A 24,506-nucleotide genomic window follows, 5' to 3' on the forward strand; every position below is an offset into this window, starting at 1 on the left:
GCTTGGCGGGGCTCTAACCATTTCTTCTTGGCCACCCTCATAAGCTCCTCTCCCCTGACCACACGCATCCTGATGTCCTTCCATGTCTTATCCCTACCTCTCTACCCCTTTTAATTATTTTTTTTTTGGAGAGGTTTTTGCTATAGGGCACGTGCGCTTGTCAGACAGACAGAGACAGACAGAGAGACAGAAGGCGAGAAATCACCCCCCAGGGGGGCCGGCCACGCCGCAATCCCTTCTCCTTCATTCTCCTCTTGGGACTTGGGCACACACGCACACGCATCTAGCATGAGTTTAAGTCACTGGGTCTGGGACTAGAACCGCGGTCAACTACATGGGAGTCCAGTGACATAGCCATTGTGCTAACTGCTGGTCCTGCTCTCTACTCCTCTTGCGCTACATGTTCTCCCTGACAGATCCCCTACACTCACAGTTGTAACAGCTACCTGAATGCTGAGTCTCCTAAACCTACACCTCCATCTGGGAGCTCACACCCACAAATCTAACTGCCTGCTCCACAGAGCCATTGTGATACAAGTTATTGTCTCCCAAATGTCCTCCTCCTCTCTGCGTGTTGTCCTCCTCTCTTCTCTGTTGGCAGTGCTACTTAAAAACCCAAGTAGAAACCTGAGATACTGCTGTGACTCCTGTTGTATTGCCTCCAGTGAGTTATGGGCTCCAAAATGTCAAGTCATCCACGGTTCAATCCAAACATACAATCACATTCCAAGAAACACAAGTCTGACAACAAAGCAATTGAAAAGCAACTCAGATCCATCCAGAGTTCTCACAGAGAGCACCAAGTCAGGAGACTCCTTACACAGTCAAACTTCTTAAAATCTGCCTCCCTGGCCTGTCTTTATGAACCCCATGCCTGATATTTTTGTTCACTTCTCACTCTCAATGAAGTTCCTCGAATTTCTCTGACACCATTTCTGCTTGGAGACTCAGCTTCTCCTTTCCAGCTTTGTCTTACTGCTCTGACTGCCTCGGCCTTGCTTCTGCTTTACCACTTCCTCAGATTCTAAACACACACAAAGCCCTAGGTCTGATCCCAAATGCAATGTGGGGGGGGGAGGGAGATAATTTAATATGATGTATAATTTAATATCTTTCCTTTTGTTCCTTTCAAACATTGCACCTGACCATATCGTGTCCTCACTATCTCTTGAATCTGTCCATTTTCTTTCCAAACAATTTTCCTTTGTCCAGGTTCGGTGTCTCATTATCTCTCATCTGGACCACTCCACTGGGCCCCTAGGTTTCCTCCCTGCTCCAATATTGTTCTCTTCAGATCTCTTCTCCATCTGCTGCCCCGTGCTGTAATACAACGATCTAATTGCATACCCTCCACTCTCATACATCTAACCCACTGGCTTCCCGCTCTCTACAGCAGCGTTAGCAAAGATTTTCACCTCACGGGCCAACTCCAGTCATTTGGTGATTGCTTCCAGGGACCCGTGTTGAGGATTTAAATATCTGACACTGGTAAGGGAAGAAATTAGTGGAAGCCTTATTTTGCAATTTGCTTTTTCCGATCCATAGAGTAGAAACCAACTTTATCTTCTGGTACTCTCTACCTCTCTCTGAACTGAACAGCGTCAATTCCCCTCCTGCATCATTAGTTTGTGGAATCTGTGCTTTTGCCAAGGCGTTGTCCCTACATGGAATGCCTCCATCTGCCATCCATACTCCCTTCTCCTGGCAACTTCATCTCTTCATTCGAAACTCAGGCCAGAATGCACACCCTCTTGTGAATCTTTAGCAACTACCCTCAAGCAAAGTCAGGTCAAGTGTTCCTTGGGTTTCCTCCTAGCTAAAACTTTCCTCTATCATGTTTCTGTCACATTATCTCTTTATGCATTGGCCTCCTCAACTAGTTTGTCAAAGTAGAAATAATTTCTTATTTAACTTGGAATAAATTTCTTTGGCTATCCAGTTACAATGCCTGGTACTGAATAGGTCCTTGAAAAGGACTGATTAATAAACAAATGAGTATATAGAGATTAAATATGACCTTGTCCAATCCCACCTGAGGTGGAGTCTATTTCTCTACTTCCTCAAATCTGGATAGACCAGAGAATGATTTGACCAAAAGTATAAGAATTAAATGATTTTGTTCTGATTCTGAGTCAAACCTTTAAGAAGACTGGCAAATGCTAGTTCTTCAGCTGCCAAGCCCAGACAACCTTAGAGGCTACATGTGAGGATAAGGAACACTGTGGCCGAGAGCCCCAGCTAGCTCCAGCCAGCATTCAGAAGCAATTTGCCAGCCATGTGCATGAACCATCCTGAAAGTGGATCCTCTGTCCTCCATGAGCAGTGAGACACTCAAATGACACCAGGTGGAACAGAGATGAACTGTACTCACCAAGTCCTGCCTGACCAAATTACAAGGTGTGGGGGGGATAATTTAATATGATTTATAATTTAATATCTTCCCTTTTGTTCCTTTCATATAATCAAACACTGCACCTGACCATATCATGTCCTAAATATCAAGTTGTAAAATAATAAACAAATGAGTGATTGCTTTTGTTTTAAGCCACGGTTTTAAGATGCCTTGTTTTACAGTATTAGATAAAACAAATGGTGTGATTCTGTTGGCTAAAATCTGAGTTCTTTGTCATGTCAACAATATTGCTTTCTTTCACTTAACTTCCCTGAACTTCAGTATCCCCTTCTTCAATTTTTGATGATGTGCCTGGATGATTAGTTAGGATGATTTCTCCACACTAGAAATGCTGTGGAAGGGCGAGCCCTATATTCTAGAGGCTAAGGGAGCAAGATCCCACATGGTCAACCTCAATTCAAATCCCAGCGCCACTAACTTGAAACACATCAGGCCCATGTGTGCACGTGACCAAAATCCCAACAGGACGGATGAATGGAGGAGAAGGGATTGCAACGTTACCACACCCATTGAGGGGTCCTTTCTCCCTCTCTCTCTTACTCTCTCTCTCTCTCTCTCTGTCTCTTTTTGGCAGTCACATGCACCTTCTGGCAATTAAAAAAAAAAAAAGAAAAAGAAAAAGAAAGGAGTTCTGAGTGACTCTTTTCAGGGACTAGGACAATCGAAGGTTTTCTGTCCATATTTTACTCTCCTGCCCCTCAGATCTAACCAGGGTCAGAGTAATCCTCATGTTCCATGGAATCTGTTACGCAAAGGGAGAAAACTGGCACCACTTAGAGACTGCAGATCACCTCCTCCTGCATGCCTCTGAACTCTCAGATTTAACTTCAAACATTAAGGAAAAAGTATAATCTGTCAGATGACCAGAAACCACCACACAGGCACAAGAAATATGAGAAGCCAAGGAAATATCTCTCCCCAAAGGGAAAAGAATAACTCCTCATCCTCCACAGACAATATAAGGAAACTTGTAGAAACGTCAGATAAAGAATTTAGAATATTTATAGTGACAAAGCTAACAGAGGTGCAAGAGAAGAGAGACAACAAACTCCAGAAGATGCAGGAGAAAAGAGTTCCAGGAATAGAGGAAGTTCTAGCAAGATCTGAAAAAGGAAATATACACCATTAAAAAAGAATAAAATGGAACTGTTAGAGATGAAGGCTGTAATACAGGAAATCAAAACCTCCTTGAAAATATTAAAAGGAGATTAGATCATGCAGAAAACTGAATCTCAGATGTAGAAGATAGAACCTCTGACCTAGAAAAATTCACCAAAAAGATTGAGAAAATAACTCCTCAAAAATGAGAATAATATACGAGTAATACTAGATACCATTAAATAGCCAAACATCCAGATCATCAGGATCCCAGAAAGTGAAGAAATAATAAAGGCATTGATAATCTATTCCATGAAATATTGGAATAAAAATTTCCAAACCTAGAGAGACATTCAAATATTCAAATCCAAGAAATATGAAGGATCCCATAAACCCAAGATCTCCAAGACATACCATAGCCAGATTGACCAAAACCACAGAGATGAGATACTAAAATTGGCAAGAGAGAAATGTCAAGTGACTTTCAAAGGATATCCCATCAGGCTATCATTGGAGCTCTCATTGGAAACAATGCAAGCAAGGAAAGAATGGGAAAATATATTCGAAGTGTTAAGTGAAAAACAATTTCGGCCAAGAATACTGTACTTGGCAAGCTTATCTTTCATATGGGAAGAAAAGACAAAAACATTCTCAGATAAACAAACCCTGAAAGAATTTACCAACACCAGACCAGATCTCCAAGAAGTTCTCAAGGGAGTGCTATACCAGGAAAACTAACGTCAGACACACAGAAATAAGAATACAAAAAGCAACCAAGAGAATGGCAAATTAATGGTAGGGATAAGTTTAGAAAGATCAATAATAACTTTGAATGTTAACTTTCAGAATTTGGGACCAGCAGTTAGCGTAATGGCTATGTTGCTGGACTCCCATGTAGTTGATTGAGGTTCGAGTCCTGGACCCGATGGCTTAAACTCATACCAGGCACGTATGTGTGAGTGCCCAAGATCCTGAGAGGAGAATGGAGGAGAAAGGATTGCAGTGTGGCCAAATCCCCCCTGGGGGGTGATTTCTCGCTTTCTGTCTCTCTGTCTCTCTCTGTCTTTCTGGAGAGCACATACCTATAGCAAAAACCTCTTAAAAAAGTGAAATAAAAGAATTTAAGTGGAAATATCAGACCACAGTAACATTGCAAATTCAATAGAAGAGAGATTAATCACAGGATACTGAACTGGTGAAATAGAATTTTACTACTTTTGACCAAAACATTACTGATTTTCTTCTGTGCTTTGTTGTCCAGATTTAAGGATTTTTTGTCTTCTCTTAAATTGTTGATAGTTCATCCACCTACTGTTTGAACTAAATCCTTATTCCTGGCTTTAAGTCTTAAGCAAATTTTTCTTAGCGTTTTTGATTTTGATGTATTAAAACTAAAACTGTTTTTCTTGAAACTAAAAAAAATGCATTAAAAATACCTATTTAATGATTGCAGTAAGCTATATGCCCCAGTGAGGTACTACTTTATAGTATGTTCATTCTACTCACTGAGGGTTATGCCTAAAGTCAGACATGTTTCAAGGATATGTATACATCAGCTGTGCTTACTATCGAAAGCATTTAGATTAAGATCTTTAATGAATCAATAAAACGTGAAAAAAAAAAGGACATGGAAAACAGCTGTAGATACCAGAGACAGTGGGAGGAGGGTGGGAAATGGCAGCGGGAGAGAGGTTGGGAATCAAGGGGGGGATAAAAGCGAAATATATATAAGAAACAAGAAATGAAAAGTTACTTGTTCATGACAACACTTATGGTAATATCCTTGATTGAGCCAATGCCCACTGTATTGTGGATGGAAAAATCTCATTTTGTATACTGTAATGATGTACAGTGAATGAATGTAAATAAATAAATTTTAAGAAGAAAGAAAGAAAAAAAGAAAGAAAATGCTGTGGGAAAATAGACATATTTTATGTAAGTGGTTTCTCTGTTTTCTGGATTACAATAACCATTGTTCATTGAGAATATAAACTTTTCAAAGATTTGTCTGAAAACCTACCAGGTTGCCCTTTGGTACAATCAACAGGAATTTAATAGAAATATAAAGGCACTTAAGAGCTTACATATCTTTCCGACATCCTATTTTATTCAGGTCTGGTGGAGGTTGACTGTGTTTTCTAACGCAGTGAACAGACTTTTGTATAAAAGGTAATCTGTCTAAGAGCCAGCAGGTGGCTTAGTAGTTATGGGCTGGACTCCCACATTGCTGACTTAGGTTAGAGTCCTGGACCTGGTGACCTGAAAATCACACTGTGTGTGTGCGCGCGTGCGAGCATGCCCAAAACCCCAGGAAGAGAAAGGAAGAGAAGGGAGTTTCTCTGTTTCTCTCCAGAGAGCACAAGTGCCCTATGGCAAAAAAAAAAAAAAAAAAAGATGTCTAAAGTATCCAGCTGTATCAAAACTAGAACTGCCAACCACTTTTCTTCCTTTTTGAAGTATGCCAGCATACAGAGCTCTAAGGGTTGATAAGATATTCCCTGCTGTATGATCTTAGCAGAACAAAACTTTTCTTTTCTCAGAATTGCTTTTAAAAATTATCTTAAAAAAAAAAAATGACTTGGACAATAGTGTTAAGCTTTATTGGCCTGAAAAAGCCTTTGTATTCCTGTTTGAGTTGCATAAACAAACCACAACCCCACTTGGATGTCTGCTTCCTTAGTAAGTGGCTAAGTTACAGCCAATCACAGCAGCCACTCTTCAGCCAATCACAGAAGTCCACCCTTTGAACTGTGTTAATGCAGGCAAACATCAAGCTGTAACCAATCCAATTATTTCTCAAATTCATTCCCTCAAAGTCTAGTTCTCACACCTAAGAGGAAGGAAATTGTTTAGAATAGCTCTTTCCATGTTTTATAGTAAGCCACCTCTCAATTGTTTTTTTTTCACAATACTTCTGACACCAAAAATGTGGGTTTTTCCTCACACCAATCAATTCTCTAAGTCTTAGGACACCAACTTGGAGTCCTACAAGTCAATGGATTCAATTCTGACACTAACTACCCGGAGTTAGAGCACACCACACAAGTTAAGGGCTTAATCAACAAGACTGCTCCCATCTGCAAATCTAGACCCCCTGCACTTCTGACCAATTAAATATAAAGTCAAGGGGTTGCTACAACATTCTCCTCAGGTTCAATCATTTGTCAAGACAGCTCACAGAACTCAGGAAAGTGCTTTAGTTACAATTACAAGTTTATTGTAAATACAACTCAGGAGCAGTCAAATGGAAGAGATACACAGGGCAAGAACAGGGTTAGTGTTTCCATGCCCCATTTGGGTACATCTTCCTTCCATGATGTGTTCTCTAACCTGGAAGTTCTCCAAACCCCACTGTTCAGGGATTTTTACAGACTTCACTATATAGGTATGATTGGTCAAATCATTAGTCATTGGTGATTGAACTTAATTCTAGTCCTTCTCCCTTCCTGGATGAGGGGGGAAGAGGTGGGCTTATAGTTCCAAATTTCTAACCATATGGATGATTCCTTTGGCAACTAGCCCCCATATATAGCTATCTGGGGACCAAACAAGTGTTACTTATTAGCATAAATTCAAGTGTGGTTGACAGGGGCTGGTTATAAATAACAAAGATACTCTTATCACTTCATCACCCAGGAGATTCCAAGGGTTTCAGTTCTATATAAAGAACTAAAGATAAATACAAAAAATATATGTCCTATTATTACACCGTCTTTCTGAGTTTTCCATTTATAGCCTATTAACATAAATACTCAACACCCCCAGAAACTTTCCCTTTCAAATAGAGATGCAGAATTTCTTGGGTAAAGATCTATACTCTAAATTGAGAATTCACAGGTCTGGCAGGTGGCATGGTGGTTAAGGCATTGGACTCTCACATGATTGACTTCAGTTCGAGTCCCAGACCTGGCAGCTTGTTGTCACTTTCCTTCTCTCTCTGTCTCTGTTTGGTCAAATATCAAAATAATAATAAATAAATAATTGTTTTAAAAATACATCAACAGATGCCAGCAGGTGGCACAGGGGTTAAGGCTCTGGATTCCCACGTGGTTGACCACAGTTCGAGTCCCACACCTGGCAACTTGAAACTTACACCAGGCACATGTGCATGCGTGCCCAAAATCCTGAGAGGAGATTGGAGGAGAAGGGATCGTGGTATGGCCATGTCCCCTGGGGGTGGGGGGGGTGGGCGGTGATTTTTTCACCTTCTGTCTCTCTCTCTCTGGCAAGCACATGTACCCTATAGCAAAAATATCTCTCAACAAATAAATAAAAATAAATAAATAAGTAGAGAATTCACATTATCGTGCCTTTGGTAATACAAATTTTACACTCATTCAGCAAGTTAGTAAACATTTTCTGAGCACAACTTATATTTGGGCACTGTTCTGGATACTTCAGGTTTGTTGTGAACCAGAGACAAAGTCTGTTTTTATGGAGATTAAATGTAATGATTCAGTTCATTAAAAATTAGTAAATGTGACAATCTCAGATATAGTCGTGAGGAAAATATAACCCAGCAATGTTCTGGAAAACGTCTGGAGAACTACTTTAGGTTTGGCGCCAAAGGAAAGCATTCTGACATGGAGCATACATAGGTAAGCCTGGTATGGCAAGGAGGGAGTAAGAAAAACAAGAACTATTCTGTGTAGTGTGCTATCAGTCCTCAATGGCAGTAGGAATGGGAAATAATCTCAGGGAGATTCTTTGATTTCTCTCCATTCTCCATTTATAATCCATAGACTTCCTGGATTTGTGGCAGTATAACCTAATCTCTCCAGTCCTTTTAAAAAAATAATTATTGTATTGTATTGTATTGCATTTATTTTAATTTAACCAGAGAGGGACAGAGTGAGAGAGAACAAGAGAGAGAGGAGGGGGGGGGAGGGAGAAAGCAAGCTGCCAGGTCCAGGACTTGAACCATGGTCAGCTGTGTGGGAGTCCAGCATCTTAACCACCACACCACCTGCTGGCTTCTCTCTCTAGTATTTACATGACTTTCTTTTTCTCTATGTCTTTCTGGCCAAATTTCCTTTTTTTTTTTTTTTCTTCAGATTTTTGCCACAGGGTACATGCACTTGCCAGAGAGAGACAGAGAGAGAAAGTGAGACAGAGAGAGAAGGTGAGAAATCACCCCCCATGCCCAATCCTTTCTCCTCCATTCTCTCTAGGAATTTTGGACATGTGCACATCTGCACCCAATGTGATTTTTAAGCCAGGTCCAGGACTCAAACCACAGTTAGCCATGTGGAATTCCAACGCTTTGACCACCACACCACCTGCTGGTCCAAAATTTCCCTCTTTTTATAAGGATATTAGTCTCTTGACTAGGGACCCACTATAATCCAATATGACCTCATCTTAACTTGATTATGTAAAGAGAATTTCCCCCTTCATCCTCTAAAGAGTATTTAAATTTGCTGAAATAAACTAGCAACAGATTAACAAGACAAAAAGCATACAAATGTACTAATATCCAAGTGCACAGGAGTCAAATAAAGTATAAAAACTCAAAGAAAGGCTAAATAAATGATAGAAGTGGAAAGAGGAAAGTGGGAGACAGGAAGGCGTGGGATATGTGCAATTTCAGAGGAAGAATAAATTTTGTTTTTTGAGAATTTTTTGCTGTAGGGCGTGTGTGCTGACCAAAGAGACAGAGAGACAGAAAGTGAGAAATCACTCCCAGGGAGAATGGCCACACCACAATCCCTTCTCCTCCATTATCCTGTCAGGATTTTGGGCACGCACACACATGAGCCCAGGGTGAGTTTAAGCCACCGGGTCCGGAACTCAAACCGTGGTCAACTACATGGGAGTCCAGCGACATAGCCATTACGCCAACTGCTGGTCCCAAGGAAGAATAAATATTTTTTAAGGGAGATACGGGGCCCAAAGAATAAACAATAGCCTGAGACCAAGTTGACCTGGGCTCTGGGTATGGGGTCTACTCTAGTCTTTCCTGTGAGTTAATCTTCTTTCGTTTCATAAGATTACAGGGAAAGGGCTTGAGACAACTGCATTTCTTCTGGATGAACTTTCTTTAGTTGGAAAATGGAATTTTATAGCAAGCTCCTACCTGTGCTTCAGGAGAAGTGAAGGGGCAGAGGTAGGGAGCCAGCAGAAGGTCAGAAAGACCTTAGTTCTGTGACTGCTTCTTTAGCTTAAAGTACTCAGCATGTGATGTGCCATACGTTAGGGTGTTGCTTTCTGAGTTCCCAAAATTACAACTACAAAGACCCAATGTCATGTTCACAGGTTCTGGGTAGATACGATTGGAAGAGGGGACTACTATTCACCCTACAATAGATAGCACCAACTAGAAATCTTATCCATGGGAAGAAATATAACCCAGTGACTTGGCACCAGTGGGCAGTACAGAGGAAGATAATGTGTGGGGATTTCCCAAGAGTCATGGCCTGTGGATCCCAAGAGCGATTCTCTTTGCACATACGATTTTAAGTTTCTTCCAATGTTGCCAATGCTTCATGTTAACTTCAAGAGTTGAGTCAGATTTGTTAAACCACTAAAGCTCCCATGAACTGCTTCTTGAAATGGAGAGAGTAGTTGCGTTCATGATTAAGCAACACTGAAAAGATCATGGCAGCCCAGAGAAGTGATATAGCTGCACAGAAGAGTTGACCTTCCGTCTTGATCTGAGATGACAACGAAAGCCTGGGTGGCCTTAGAAAAGCTTAGAGGAAGAATCTCTAATGACACAGTGTTCATTCTCTGACTGAACAGGCATTCACTGGATGCCTGTCATGTGTCAAATACCATGTTAGCATTGGAGACAAAATAATGAGTAAAAGCAGACTGTCCCTGCTCCTGAGAATGTCACTGTCAACCAAGTAGGATAAAAACTTGAAGGGCGCTGTTTTAGTTATAATATAAAAAGGAGCATGACCTCAGAAAGCTGAGTTGAGGACTCATGCCTTATACTGATGATAAAGCAACCTAAGGCAAGAAAAAACATGTTTGTTGATTCCCTTCTTCATGCCAGACACTATACTTGGCACTGGAATTCAGAGGCTGCATTCTCCTTGCTCCTCCTCCTTTTATTTCCCTTTGGATGCTTCATGAATTCTTTAGACACAATAGCTCTAGAAGACTTTGATGTCTCTCTGGTCTTCCCAATATGATTTCTTTGGTTGGTGTGTGTTATAGTTTGAATGTGTCCTCCAAAAATTCATGTGTTGAGTTTGCTTGTGACAGGATCAAGAGTGTTAATTCAACTACAGTATTGAAGATGGAGCCTTTTGGAGATTAGGATTAAGGTCATCAGGGTAAGACTCCCAGTGAGTTTGTAAGGAGGGAATGAGACTAGAATAGAGACCTGTCAATAGATAGGCATGTGTGCTCCTGCTCTCTCACCATGTGATGTCTGGATCTCACCAACAAAAGACCTCTTGACCTTGAACCTCCAAACCATGAGCTAAATAAACCTCTATTCTTTTTTATTTATTTATTTATTTTTGAGAGATTTTTGCTATAAGGGCGCATGTACTCACCAGAAAGACAGAAAGAGACAGAGAGACAGAAAGTGAGAACTCACCCCCCAGCGGGGATGGCCACACAGCAATCCCTTCTCCTCCATTCCCGTCTCAGGATCTTGGGCATGCAGGCACATGTGCCCGGTGTGAGTTTAAGCCACTGGGTCTGGGACTTGAACCACGGTTGAGTACAAGGGAGTCCAGCGACACAGCCATTACGCTAACTGCTGGTCCCTAAACCTCTATTCTTTATGAGTTACCCAGACTTGGGTATTTTCTGTTATTAGTAATAGAACAGACTATATGGAAGAGTGTGCTTCAATGGGAAATAACCCTATAGATATTTATCAAATATCATATACTTGATTACTCAGTGTTCCCATCTGAAATACCTCATATCAATATCTCAATGCCCCTCTCTTTAACTTCTATGTAAAATACTATATCGTGGGTCCATGGCTCAGCGCTGGAGGAGAAAGTGGTGCAGTTGTTACTCCGTTTGTGCCCACTGCTGGCTCCCAGAGGTGTGGAGAGGGGTTGTGGTCTGTGCAGCTGGGTGGCGCTCACCTCCTCCCCCCCTCCATGTGCCTTGGCATCTTGTTCCCCTTCCTCAGGCCACCGCTTACCTGGGGGTCTGTGCAAGTAATGGAAGGACCCCTCAACCTGGCTCATCAACAGAGCAAGAGCAGATCGATTATAAGCTGCAGGGAAATAAGACGAGGCTATTTCTTGTCACAAAATGGCTGCAGTATGCCTTTCCGAAGCCATGAAGCTGACACAGTGTGAGCAGGCTCATTTATCACTGGAATTGCAAAGGGACAGCCACATGAAATAGTTTCTGCTCATCCAGGAGCGATGGAAAAGGGCAAAGCGGGAGGAGAGGTGGAAAGCCCAGCAGAGCACCGACAGGGATGCAGCTGCCCACAGTCAGGCGCCTCACAAACCCGCTGCTGAGGTTGCTGAGTACCAGAGGCCCCTGCTGGCTCAGAAGTACAACCCTTCCACTGAGAGAGACACCCACCTGGAATCCAGGGAATCTTCAACAGAGATCCCGACACAGAGTTATTTTTACTTCAACAAAAGAATGATCCAGCAGAGCTGTGGGTTAGAAGCAAAGCCCCAAAAGATGATAAAACCTTTATAGAGGAGCAGGCCACCAAAACTGCATATTTCTTCCTTGTGGGGAAGAATGAAAGATTAAGAAAGAAAGCAGCTAAAACCTGAAAAGGCCAGATTTAAAAGGTCCGGCAGAAAACAGCTGGATGTAGATGCTGACTTTGTGGAGAAGACAGAGTTGTGGAGCTTGCCCCCACACTCGGAAACTGCTGTAGCCTCTTCACCTGGCACAAGTTTGCAGCCAGCACTGGGAAAGCCAAGGTCCTTCCAATACCCAGTCTTGTCCTTTTGGATTTTCCATCTCCAGAACATCCCTCATGGAGCTCTCTGAGGATATTCTGGACGAACTTATGAGTCATTAAAATGGAAGGCCATGGAAGAGGTGAAATGAGGAACTAACACAGTAATACAGCTAATCTAGGGGAACAAAAGGGGGGGCACATACAGAGTTGATACCAGAAGTATTTCATTGTTGGGCATACCATGGGAGGAGAGATGTGGCCAGGACCTGGGAACGGTCACTGTGAAATGGATCATGGATCTGTTCATTGACTCGAGCCAATGATCATAACCAGGCAGACACTAAACTGAGGCACATTGTCTCCTGGTACAGACCAACTGGCTACCTAGAATAAGTTTTTCAAGCAACAGATATTTTTCTTATCTTCAGGGTTAAAGTGTTTAAAAGTATGTTATGTGTAAATAATGCCATAAATGATAAAGCAAAGCCTACATAATATGGAGGCCTGAGGGCTGTCTTCTGTTTGAACATGGTTTCTATCATGCATTGACTGTGTGCATCTTGCTATGCATGTTGTGTTTGTTTAATGTAAGACACACACCTCTTTAGGTGAAACTATAAGTGCCACACTTTGCACTACTTATAACAATGATAACCTCAAGACTATCAGGAGAAATATTTAAATTTCCATTTTATGAAGAAAGAAATCAAACTATTAGTTACCCTTTAAAATAATTACAGTTTACATAATTAATCAGGGTGCATTTAAGTTCTAACTTCATTGTATAATGCATCATTGGAAAATGCCAAGAAAACATCCTTTCTTTTAATGGTACTTGAGTGGAACGAATACTAGTTGGCAGCATTTGCTTATAAGAAATCAATAAAGTAATTGTGTTTTTTATTATTTTATTATTTTTTGAGGGGTGAGGTTTTTGCCATAGGGTGCGTGTGCTCGCCAGAAAGACAGAGAGAGACAGAGAGATAGCAAGCGAGAAATCACACACACACACACACACACACACACACAAACACACACACACACACACACACACCTGGAAGGATGGCCGTGCCGCAATCCTTTCTCCTCTGTTCTCCTCTTGGGATCTTGGGCACGCACACACATGCGCCCAGTGTGAGTTTAAGCTACTGGGTCCAGGACCTGAACCGCAGTTGACTCCATGGGAGTCCAGCGACATAGCCATTACACCAACTGCTGGCCCCAGTAATTGTGTTTTATTTAAAAATACTATGTCATTAGACAAAAACACACAGCACTATGTCTGGGACAAAGTAAACATTCATTCACTTACTAAGCAACTACTATATGCTTTAGGACTATGATAGTTACTGACTACATGTTACTTTCCTTTTCTTTCCTAAATAAGTATTGCTCATTTGCTTGCTTGCTAAATCAATGAGCTTAGTATAAAAAAAAAATGAAGTTCTAATAAGTAGTCTCCCTATAATTTAGACAAAGAAAGAATTCCCATAGTTCAAAAAGTTTCAGAAAAGTTATGTCTTCTCAAGATCTCCTAAGAATCCATCTCCAGGGCCAGCACAGTCATGGTGGTTAAGGTGCTGGACTCTCACATGGTCAACTTTTTGAGTCCCGGACCTAGCAGTTCGTTTTCTTATTTCCCTCTGTCTCTTTCTGTCTCTCTCTGGTGCCCTATAGCAAATTATAATAATAATAAAAATAATAAATTAAATTAGTATTTCTTTAGGAAAAAAAATCCATCTACAGCTCTTAAATTCTGCATTTCCTTTTGGTCATAGTTTCTGTTGTGTAAGTTTCCTCTGCTCTTCCCCTTCTTGCCTTTTCCTTTAAATTGCCATCAAAGAGTCTTTTGCTTACTATTCAATTTGGTCAACCACATGCATTTTGTAATATTTATCTCCAAATAAAAGTGAGATGAGTAATTTATACCTAGTAAGAGTTTACAGAAGTGTGTCTAGACTACTACCACTTGTTAACGTATCTGATATGACTTGCCTCACTTTTCTTTTGCAACACAGGACACATAGCATTTTGGAGAAAAAAGCATAGCTTGGTGAGACTACAGTCAGGTCTGGCTTTGAGTCCCTATTCTTGGATCTACAGGGTGAAATAGGTGTTACTCAATATTTTTCAGCTGGATTCCATACTTTGGTTTTAGAGCTATACTGAGAATTAAAGCTACTTTATGATAATTGTCTGGCAAACACTAGGCACTTAATTCATGAAAGCTATTACTACTCTTCTAGCCATGCCAGTAATCTGCATAAGCTCTTGGATCTATTTATGTTGCTTCTGACATTTGCACTTTTGCCTTTTTTAAATCTGCTGTGAGTATACTTAAAAATATAAACCTAATATCTTCCAAATGTAAAAGAGAAAAAAAAAATAAGATTACACTACATGAAAGTGAGTGTGCCGGAATTCAAACTCTGCAATATTAAACAGATTAACTACCATGGGCTGTTGATGAGGTCATACACCTAAAATAATTTGGCAGAGCTAAACCAGACTAGCACAAACAGACTTCTGAACTGGCACACAGCACGAAAGGTAGTTCTCCTTCTGTCCAAATATAGAAGTTGACTCATGCAGTCTGGGTTAAATATCTGAGGAACAAGTGATATCATCCAAGGAGGCAGGGTGACATCATTCCACAAATGTTTCTCATCGGTCTGGTTTTTGGGATTAGACCTTTTTAACTTCCATTTCTCATGATTTCCATCAGTTGCTCTTGTAACTACCCTCCTTGAGAGAGGCAACATCAGTTCTTACCTATCTTTAAATTTCCTGTAAAGTTTTAAGTATTTTCCCACGTCTGACACAGTATCTGGTTTCTATCCTGATCATTCCATTGAAACTGGTCTCCAAAGAGTCGTCAAAATAGTCTAGTTGCCCAATCCATTCGATTTCTTTTTTTTTTTTCCAGGAATGTCTATAGGTATTAAAACAATTAAAACAATCTGCCTTCCTTGCCCCTCTCTCTGCATCCTGATGCTTATTTTATGATTCTCATAATTTGAAAGATCATTTCTTACAAGGGACTTTAAAAATATAGAAAAATTGAATTAAAGTGTAAGCTTATTATGGTGCAATTTAAAAAAATCCATGCAGGGACCAGCAGATGATGTAATGGTTACATTGCTGGACTCCCACATAGTCAACCATGGTTCAAGTCCCGGACGTGGTGGCTTAAACTCATCCCAGGCCCACTGTGTTTGTGCCCAAGATCCTGAGAGGAGAATGAAGGTGAAGGGATTGTAGTGTGGCCATCTGCCCTGCGGGGTGATTTCTCACTTTCTTTCTCTGTCTCTCTGGAGAGCCCATGCACCCTATAGCAAAAATCTCTCTCTCAATAAAAACAAAAACAAAAACAAAAACATGCATAGTTGTTTCATACTACTCTATGAACTTTTTGAAGACCTGGTGTATGAGCCTCATTTCTTTGTTTCCTTTCCCAATTCACCCTAAGACCCTCTCCAGAGCTATGATGCTACCCCTTCTCTCTAGTCACAAGCTTGCTAGACCAGCATATCTCCCAGCTGTCCCACACTCATTCACTGCCGTTGCAAAACCTTCCCCCAAATGACACCTGGTCAGGTCACTGACCCAACTAAGAACCTTCCGCTTCCTCTGTTGCTTTCAGGATAAAGCCCATACAATCTTAAAAGACAATTATATGCTTCATAACCTGGTCTTAGCAAATCTTTGGAGTTTCTTCTCCCACCACCAAGCTTCTCTGCCCCTGCTCATGCTGTTTTTCTCTCTACTCTCTGCCACCTACAAAAATCTTGCAAAGCCTACAGGATCCAATTCAAATGTCACTGCTGCAAAATCTTCCTTAGCACCTTCCTCACTGCTATCCTGGTAGAACTAGTGCCTTCCTCGCAGTCTCCACAACATCTTTTTTATACAACCAGTGTAGCACATCCCACATCATAGTACTGTCTGTTCCGTACTTATCTGTGTGTTCCCTTAGATGATGATTTCTAGACAGCAGTGACATTACCATCTTTGTCTTATTATTCATACTACTCAGCATAGCACCTTGCAGATGATTACGTCCTTAAGAAATGTTTCCCAGGCTGGCCCCATAGCCTAGTGGTTAAGGAAGCTGGATCCTACATGCCTAACTATGGTTTGCATCCTAGCCCCAGCAGCTTGTAAAAAATGCTAGGTGCATGTACATGCATGCTCAAAAAGAATGGAGATAAATGGAGACAGGTCTGTGGTGTGACCACACCATTGGGGATTATTTTCTCCTTTTCCTCTTTTGCCTGGCAAGAACATGTACCCTTTCAGCAATTAAAAAAATAAATGTTTCAGGGCCAGCAGGTGGCGTGATGATTAAGGGCGCTGGACTCCCACATAGCTGACTGCAGTTCAAGTTCCAGACCTGGTGTCTTGCTTTCTCACTCCTCCCACCACTCTGTCCCTCTCTGGTTAAATGAAAACAAATAAATAAATAAAGTTAAAATAATTCTTAAAAATAAATAAATGTTTTTTTTCCCCAAAGATCAGTCTTCTAATCAGATCCAGCTGCATACTACTAAAAACCCAAGAGAAAGGGAAAACACAATCTCTCTTGTCAGCTCACGCTACGTTAGGCCGTATGTATGCTATTATAGCGAAGGACTTTCTCTTTTTCTATACATAATTAAACTGTGGGCAGAAAAAAAAAAAGGTGTTTCATGCTTTTTCATGCATAACCAACTCCCAGGTCAGCTAGATTCTAATGTAGAGTCATCAGAAAGAATCTGAATGTTTGACCTATTCTATAGGAATAAAGGACCACTCAGTTGAGTTAACCCTTCTACCAGGTGTTACTTACTAAATTCCTTCTCCAAGGAGATTAAATAGGACCTGGGCATATGTTATAATAGATGCACGTAAGCTCTAATTTTGTTTGGCAAAATAAACATTACTTAAAACTACGTCTTGGTGCCAGCAGATGGCATAGTGGTTAAGATGTTGGACTTCTGCATGGCTGACTGTGGTTTGAGTTCCAGACCTGGTGACTTGAAAATCACATTGGGCATGTGTGCATGCATGCCCAAAATCCTGAGAAGAGAATGGAGGAGAATGGATCACAGTGCGGCCATCCCCACTCAGGCGTGTGCGTGTGCGTGTGCGTGCGTGTGTGTGTGTGTGTTTCCTCACTTCCCCTCTCCCTGTCTCTCTGGTGAACATGTGTACTTTATGACAGATACCTCCCCAAAATCCTGAGTTGGGCCAACTGGTGGCAAGGTGGTTGGATCCCACATAGCTGATCACACAGTTTGAGTCCCAGATCCAGCAGTTTGAAAAACACACTGACCAGGGCTGCCAGGTGGCATGGTGGTTAAGGGGCTGGACTCCCATATGAATGACTATGGTTTGCGTCCCAGACCTGGTGGCTTGCGTTTCTTGGTTTGAGTCCCAGACCTGGTGGCTTGCTTTCTCACTCTCCCTCCCTCTCTCTCTCTCTCTGTCCCTCTCGGGTCAAATTGAATAATAATAATAATAAATACAACTAAATAAATCTTTTTTTTCAAGAGAGAGATTTTTTGCTATAGGGCATGTGCGCTCACCAGAGAGAGAGACAGAAAGTGAGAAATCACCCCCCAGAGGGGATAGCCATGCCACAATCCCTTCTCTTCCATTCTCCTCTCAGGATTTTGGGCATACATACACACTTAAATAATTTTTTTAAAAAATAAGAAAGAAAGAAGGAAAAAAAGAAAAACATACTGACCATGTGCTTGTGTGTATGACCAAAATCTCAAAGGGAAGGAGAAATGGAGAAGGTGTAACCATTCCCTATTGGGGGGGAGGATGCTTTCTCTCTCTCTCTCTCCCTGTGTGTGTGTGTGTGTGTGTGTGTGTGTGTGTGAGAGAGAGAGAGAGAGAGAGAGAGAGAATGTGTGTGTCTTTCTCTGGGGAGTATATACTTACATATTTATTTTCTCTGGCAAATAAAATAAATAAATAACAAAAGACTAAGCCTGGATCAACTCAAATGTACCATGCAGCCAAGGCAGATAGAAACAAGCCTCCTGTAGTGGCAGTGAATAGCACTGTCTTTCTACCTTCATCTGTTAGGTCAAGATTTACTCCACCAGTGACCTCTGTACAGGAAGGAGGTTATTTTTGCTCAGGACTTCATGAAAGCAACAGAAGAATCTGTTGTGAATGACTGAATTTCCACTGCTTACTTAATAAGGGTGCATACGATTTATAATATATATTTCTCTCTATATATAAACTTCTATACATTTATATAAAAATAATGGATAACATATATTGAGCAACAGCATGCATATGTCAAGCGATGGATCAATATCTTATATAGACTTTCCCTTTTCCTCACAATAACCCTACGTAGTTGGAACTATTATTATTATTCCCGTTTTATAGATGAGGAAACTGAAGGTCAAAAGGTAAGTAACTCCCCAATTTCACAGAGCTACTGAGCATGAGCTATAAGTTAAAAGTTGATAACCCATAAGCAATGTGGCTAAAGAAATATGACCAATCAGGTTTTACTCTGCATTTATACATTTTTTTAAAGCCTATTTCTTGAGAGGAAGAGATATCCTGACAAGTCTCACCACAATGTGATCCTCCCCCCAGCCTCCCTTCCCAGCCAGCTAGGATCGCAGGTGCACAAGGGCGAGCCCAACGTATTCAGATCAACCCAGGGTCCAAACTCAGGTCTCCCATGTGGCTCCAGCCCAGCACGGCTGCACCCCATCACCACCACTGTGGTTAGGCCTGCTTATGCCCTTTTTCCAGCCTACTCAGAACATTCTTAAGTCTTTAAGGACGAGTCTACCCATTATATCTACAGAAGAATTTATTCCTTTTTAAAGTGGAAGAGAAAATGGAAAATGGAGAGATGCTGAGGAAGGAAAATTGTATGAGTGCATGGTGTTCTGCCCAAACTTCAGCTGATAGCCATGTGTGGTAAGTGGTGGCTGTACTCAGAGCCTTGCAGATCCTTCACAGAGAATCTGGCTACATCATCACAGAACAATACTCTTCGGTTGGGTCTCCTCTCCACTTTCCCAGGGAAGGGGGCTCTGTATCTTAGAGCCCAGGGAACTTGAGGACAAGATAGTCGAGCACTATGCAGTTACTCCGTTTTATGGATGTTTGTTTTATGAGCTGACATTTCTCTTTTACTTTTTCCAGTTTTATTTATATGCAAAAATGATCCCAGCCTGCTTTGAAGGGGGCAGCCAAAACACTACTTCATTAACCCATCCTATTCTTAGCAGAAATCTTGAAAACAGTGCTATGCCTTTCTTCTGCCAAGATAGGATACTTGCAAATATTTCAACTACCAATTCTTTCTCTCTTTTTCTTAGAAGAGACTAGGTCTCGCTATGTTGCCCAGGCTACCTTGAACTCATGATCCTCTTGCCTCAGCCTCCTGAGTAGCTGGGATCACAGGCCTGCTCAACTACCAGTTCTTATTCTCCTGACATGATCAGTCTGACTCTGGGAAAGGTGGCTTCCTACATTCTGTCCCCGAGAGTAAGCATCAACCTCTCTCAAACAAATCACTCAGAGGCTACTACTTAAAATAGAATTTAAATAATCATTAAATACAAAAAGTAGTGCATTCTGTTAAATAAAAATTGCATTAACAAAATTGCTAGACAGCATGTGTGCTCACTAGAGAGAGAAAAGGAGAAGGAAAGTGAGAAAGCACCCCTCACGAGGGATGGTCATGCCATAATCCTTTCATCAATGCTCCTTTTGGAATTTTGGGCACACACTCACACACAAGCCCAGCACGTTTTTCAAACCATTGGGTCTGGGACTCAAACCACACAGCCATCGTAATTGCTGTGCAACTGGCTGGTCACTAAAATTGCGTTTAAAAAATATCTAGGGGGATTATTAACAATCACTAACAACGAGATGATGAAACACAAAGCACTGGACACAGACTGTAATGCTGAGTGTGTGGGAAAGCAGATACTCCCTGTACTGCTGGTAGGAGTATCAATGGATAAAACTTTTCACAGCGGGAATTTGGCAATAGCTCTTGAAATTATAATGCATTCATGGATGATTCATACGTGATTCATTGAAGCATTATTTTGTAACGGTAAGATTATAGTCTAAATATTCATCAATAGGGTACATACAACGTAGACAAAAAACAAGTGGAGAAAACTCTTGGTGATATAGAAAGCTCTATTGATGATATAGAATATCTAAACTGTGCGGGGGGGGTGTATGCGTGCATGTGTGTGTGTGTGCATGTGTGTGTACAGTGTTATGTTGGTAAGTATTCAACAACCAGCCCAAGTGTAATTCCATGAATGCTGGTTGACAAGTAAAGTGAAAATGAAACGACACATTCTGGAGCTTCCCTGGTGCACCCATGAGGAATGTGACGTCTTTGCTGAATCAGATAATAACTTCAAATACTGGAAGGATATCTCCTGGATTTTTTATTGTCTTCACAAAGATAAACTTTAAGGTTTAATTTACATAATTAACACTTTTATCATTTCGAAGTTTAGACAATCAACGAAAAAAATGAAAGTAAGTGTTGATTTGTGTCTTTTGTTGACTTCTGTGGTTGACGTGCTCCCACAATAGCCAGTGTCAAGGCAGCAGTGTGCCATCACTGAATACAGGTCGGGAAGAGATGCACATACCTATACGCATATTATTTTTTAGTTTCTCAACATATAGATGCATAGATGCAAATAACTTCAAGAGCACAGATAACAGCAGAATGCAGTAAAATAATTGGGAAATAATGAATTTTTAGTATTATTACCCTTTTTTTTTTAAGAGAGATTTTTGCTACAGGACGCATGCACTTGCCAGAGAGACACAAAGTGAGAATTCATCTCCCAAGGGGAATGGCCATGCCACAATTCCTTCTCCATTCTCCTCTCAGAATTTTGGGCATGCACACGTGCCTACCATGAGTTTTAAGCTGCAGGTTCTGGGACTCGAACTATGGTTGACTACAGAAGAGTCCAGTGACATAACCATTATGCCATCTGCTGGCCCTGTATTATTACCTTTTTAGTAACTTGATTATAGGTTATTCTTTTCTTTTTATGTTTTGTTTTTGTTTTTGTTTTTATTGCCATAAGGCACATGTACTTGCCAGAAAGTGACAGAGAAACAAAGCGAAAAATCACTCCCTGGGGGAAAGCCACACCACAGTCCTTGGTCCTTCAGTCTCCTCTTGGGATTCTGGACATGCACGTACACATGCTTGGTGTGATTTTTCATCCACTGGGCCCGGGACTCAAACCATAGTCAGCCATGTGAGAGTGCAGCACCTTAACCATTACACCATCTGCTCATCCCTAATTTATTTTTCAATAGTGGCTATGTTTTATAACCTGCTCACAAATTTTCTATAAATTAAACAATAGATTCTCATGAACTGGTATGAGTTGGAGCTGACATATCATAGTATATATAATTAGACAAGGTTCCAACAGGAAATAGAAACCACATTTCGATAAAAACATAAAGAAAAATTCATGAAGAAACTTTACAAAGGTATAAGCAAGGTTAAGGACCCACAAGGAGATGATAAGTCTGTGAATACACAGAAAGCTATTGAATTGTATACTTGGAGTGAATAAATTGTATAGTATATAAGTTACCTCTCTATCGAGTTGTTTTTAAGTGAGAGAGAGAGATAGAGAGAGGGGGATGCTGAGGTCCCCAGGAACTAGCAAAACCCGGTGGTCATTACCACCCCTAGGCCTTATGGGGCAAGAAGAGGAACAGTGTTATCAGACCCTTGTGAGAGATGAAGACTCAAGAGGGGGGATACCTGCCAATAGCTGTGTTTACTAGAAGGACTCATCCACGGCCCCAGCTGCAGCTGTGAAGCACGGAAGGCTGGGAGGGAAGGGGGAAGAGTTCAGCCTTTCTCCTTTCTTGCCCATCAGTATCCTCTTGAAGCCTCCTATTGACCAAACTCAACAGTAAGTGAGAGGGCAAGGGAACTTTGACGATGTAACTACAAGGGTCAACACTACACAGCACAGAACAGATGTTTAAGGGGTGGGTGAACAAAAATAGCCAGAGCACACATGTACACACACACACACACACACACACACACACACACACAATTTGCTAATATGGTATATATAGAGAGAATATCTTCAGAAGAAACACAAGAAAATTGTTAACACTGGTTGGCTTCAGGGAAGGAGAAAGACAGAAGGATGTAGACTTTTCACTCTACAACATTTAGTACCTTTTGAATTTTGAATGATGTGAATACATTACTTATTTCGAAAATGACATTATGTTTGAATTTTTTAAGTGATAATGAAACAAAAAATGAGTAAGTTTATGATAGTCATTAAGGCTGGCCACAAATACCCTGCATTCTGTCCTTCCGAGCACATAGTCAGACTGTACGAGAGTTCTCTAACTCAGCTGCAGTTAGGTGTGCCTGTGTGTCATATCTGACAAATGAAATATGAGCAGAACTAATGCGCGTTGCCCAGGTAGAAGCTTTAAAAACGGTGCATGTGTTGCCACCTTCTCCTTTTCCTATCTCATGGGTCATGGAAGCATCTATCCCTGCAGATGGAGACTGCTAGCCAGAGCCATGATGCAGAAGGAGTAGACACCCTCCCTTCCACCACCTCTATACTACATTAGACAGGCAGCATGAGTGAAAAGTGGCCTTTGTTGTTTTAAGTGACTGGGATTGTTTGTTACCACAGCCTATGCTAGCCTATCCTCACTGATATAAGACTGTACTGATGGGGCATGCAGGTGGTATAATGGTAAGGCGCTGGGCTCCCACATGTCTGACTATGGTTCAAGTCTCAGTCCTGGTGGCTTGCTTTCTCACTTTCTCTCTCTCTTGAATTAAAGAAACAGTAATAATAAATAAAATAATTCTAAAAAAAAGAGAGACAGTGCTGACTCCTGAAATTATTTCTAAATCCAAAAATGTACATTTTAAAGAATACTTGCATTTAGTCTCTTGTATTAAAAATAATCTACATACTTGCAAATATTGATTTTAGTGATTGTATAAATACTGACTTATGAATATTAATATCAAGCCTATTCTTGCAACTTACATCAAAACTTCCTAAATAGTCACCTTTTGACCAAACAATTCTTTTTTTTTTAAGGTATTTTGCCTGGAGGCTGGCAGGTGACGCAGTGGTTAATGTGCTAGACTCCCACATGGTTGACCATGGTTCAAGTCCCAGACCTGGTGGCTTGCTTTCTCACTCTCCCTTTCTCTCTCTCTCTGGTCAAATAGTTATAATAATAATAATAACAACAAATAAAATAAAAATAATTCTTTTAAAAAAAAGTATTTTTGCCAGGACTAGAAGATGGCATAACGGTTACATCGCTGGATTCCCACATAGCTAACCATGGTTCTAATTCCAGACCCAGCAGTTTAAAATTTACACCAGGCATATGTGCGTGCATGCCCAAGATCCTGAGAGGAGAATAGAGGAGAAGGGATTGCAGTGTGGTCAGCTCCCCTAGGGGTGATTTCTTGCTTTCTGTCTCTCTGTCTCTCCTGCAAGTGCATGTGTCCTATAGCAAAAATTTCTCTTTAGGACATTTTTTTTTTTTCTTTTTGCCAAAGGGTATGTTCATTCACTGTAGAAAGACAGAGAGAGAGAGAGGGAAAGTGAGAAATCACCCCTCAGGGGGGATGGCCACAATACAATCTCTTCTCCATTCTCCTCTTGAGATTTTAGGCACACACACACACACACACACACATGCAAGCCTGGAGTAATTTTCAAGCTGCCAGATGTGGGACTCAAACTTTGGAGTCGGCCATGTGGGATCCAATGTCTTTACCACTATACCGCCTATTGATCCCCATGAAACAATTCTTTTTTTTTTAATACATATATTTATTTATTTAATTTTATTTATTCATTTATTTTAATTTGACCACAGAGAGAGAGAGAGAGACAGTGGGGCAGGGGGAGTGAGAAAGCAAGTCACCAGGTCCAGGACTTGAACCATAGTTGGCCATGTGGGAGTGTCCAGCGCCTCAACCACCATGCCACCTGCTGGTCCCCCCATGAAACAATTCTACTCTTGGAAATTAATACTAAAGAAATAATAAATAATAATGGCTAAATTTTATCGAGCAGTTATTTATGTACCAGGCAC

At 41.0% G+C, this 24,506-nt stretch overlaps 1 pseudogene; it reads left to right on the top strand.

Annotated features, from left to right (window-relative positions):
• Nucleotides 1-12,479, top strand: part of LOC102482010 (nuclear receptor-binding factor 2-like) — a 37,601-nt pseudogene extending 25,122 nt beyond the window's left edge.
• Nucleotides 12,480-24,506: the final 12,027 nt, after the last annotated feature.

This window comes from Tupaia chinensis, unplaced genomic scaffold, assembly GCF_000334495.1.
Source record: "Tupaia chinensis unplaced genomic scaffold, TupChi_1.0 Scaffold000028_1, whole genome shotgun sequence".
Taxonomy (NCBI): domain Eukaryota; kingdom Metazoa; phylum Chordata; class Mammalia; order Scandentia; family Tupaiidae; genus Tupaia; species Tupaia belangeri.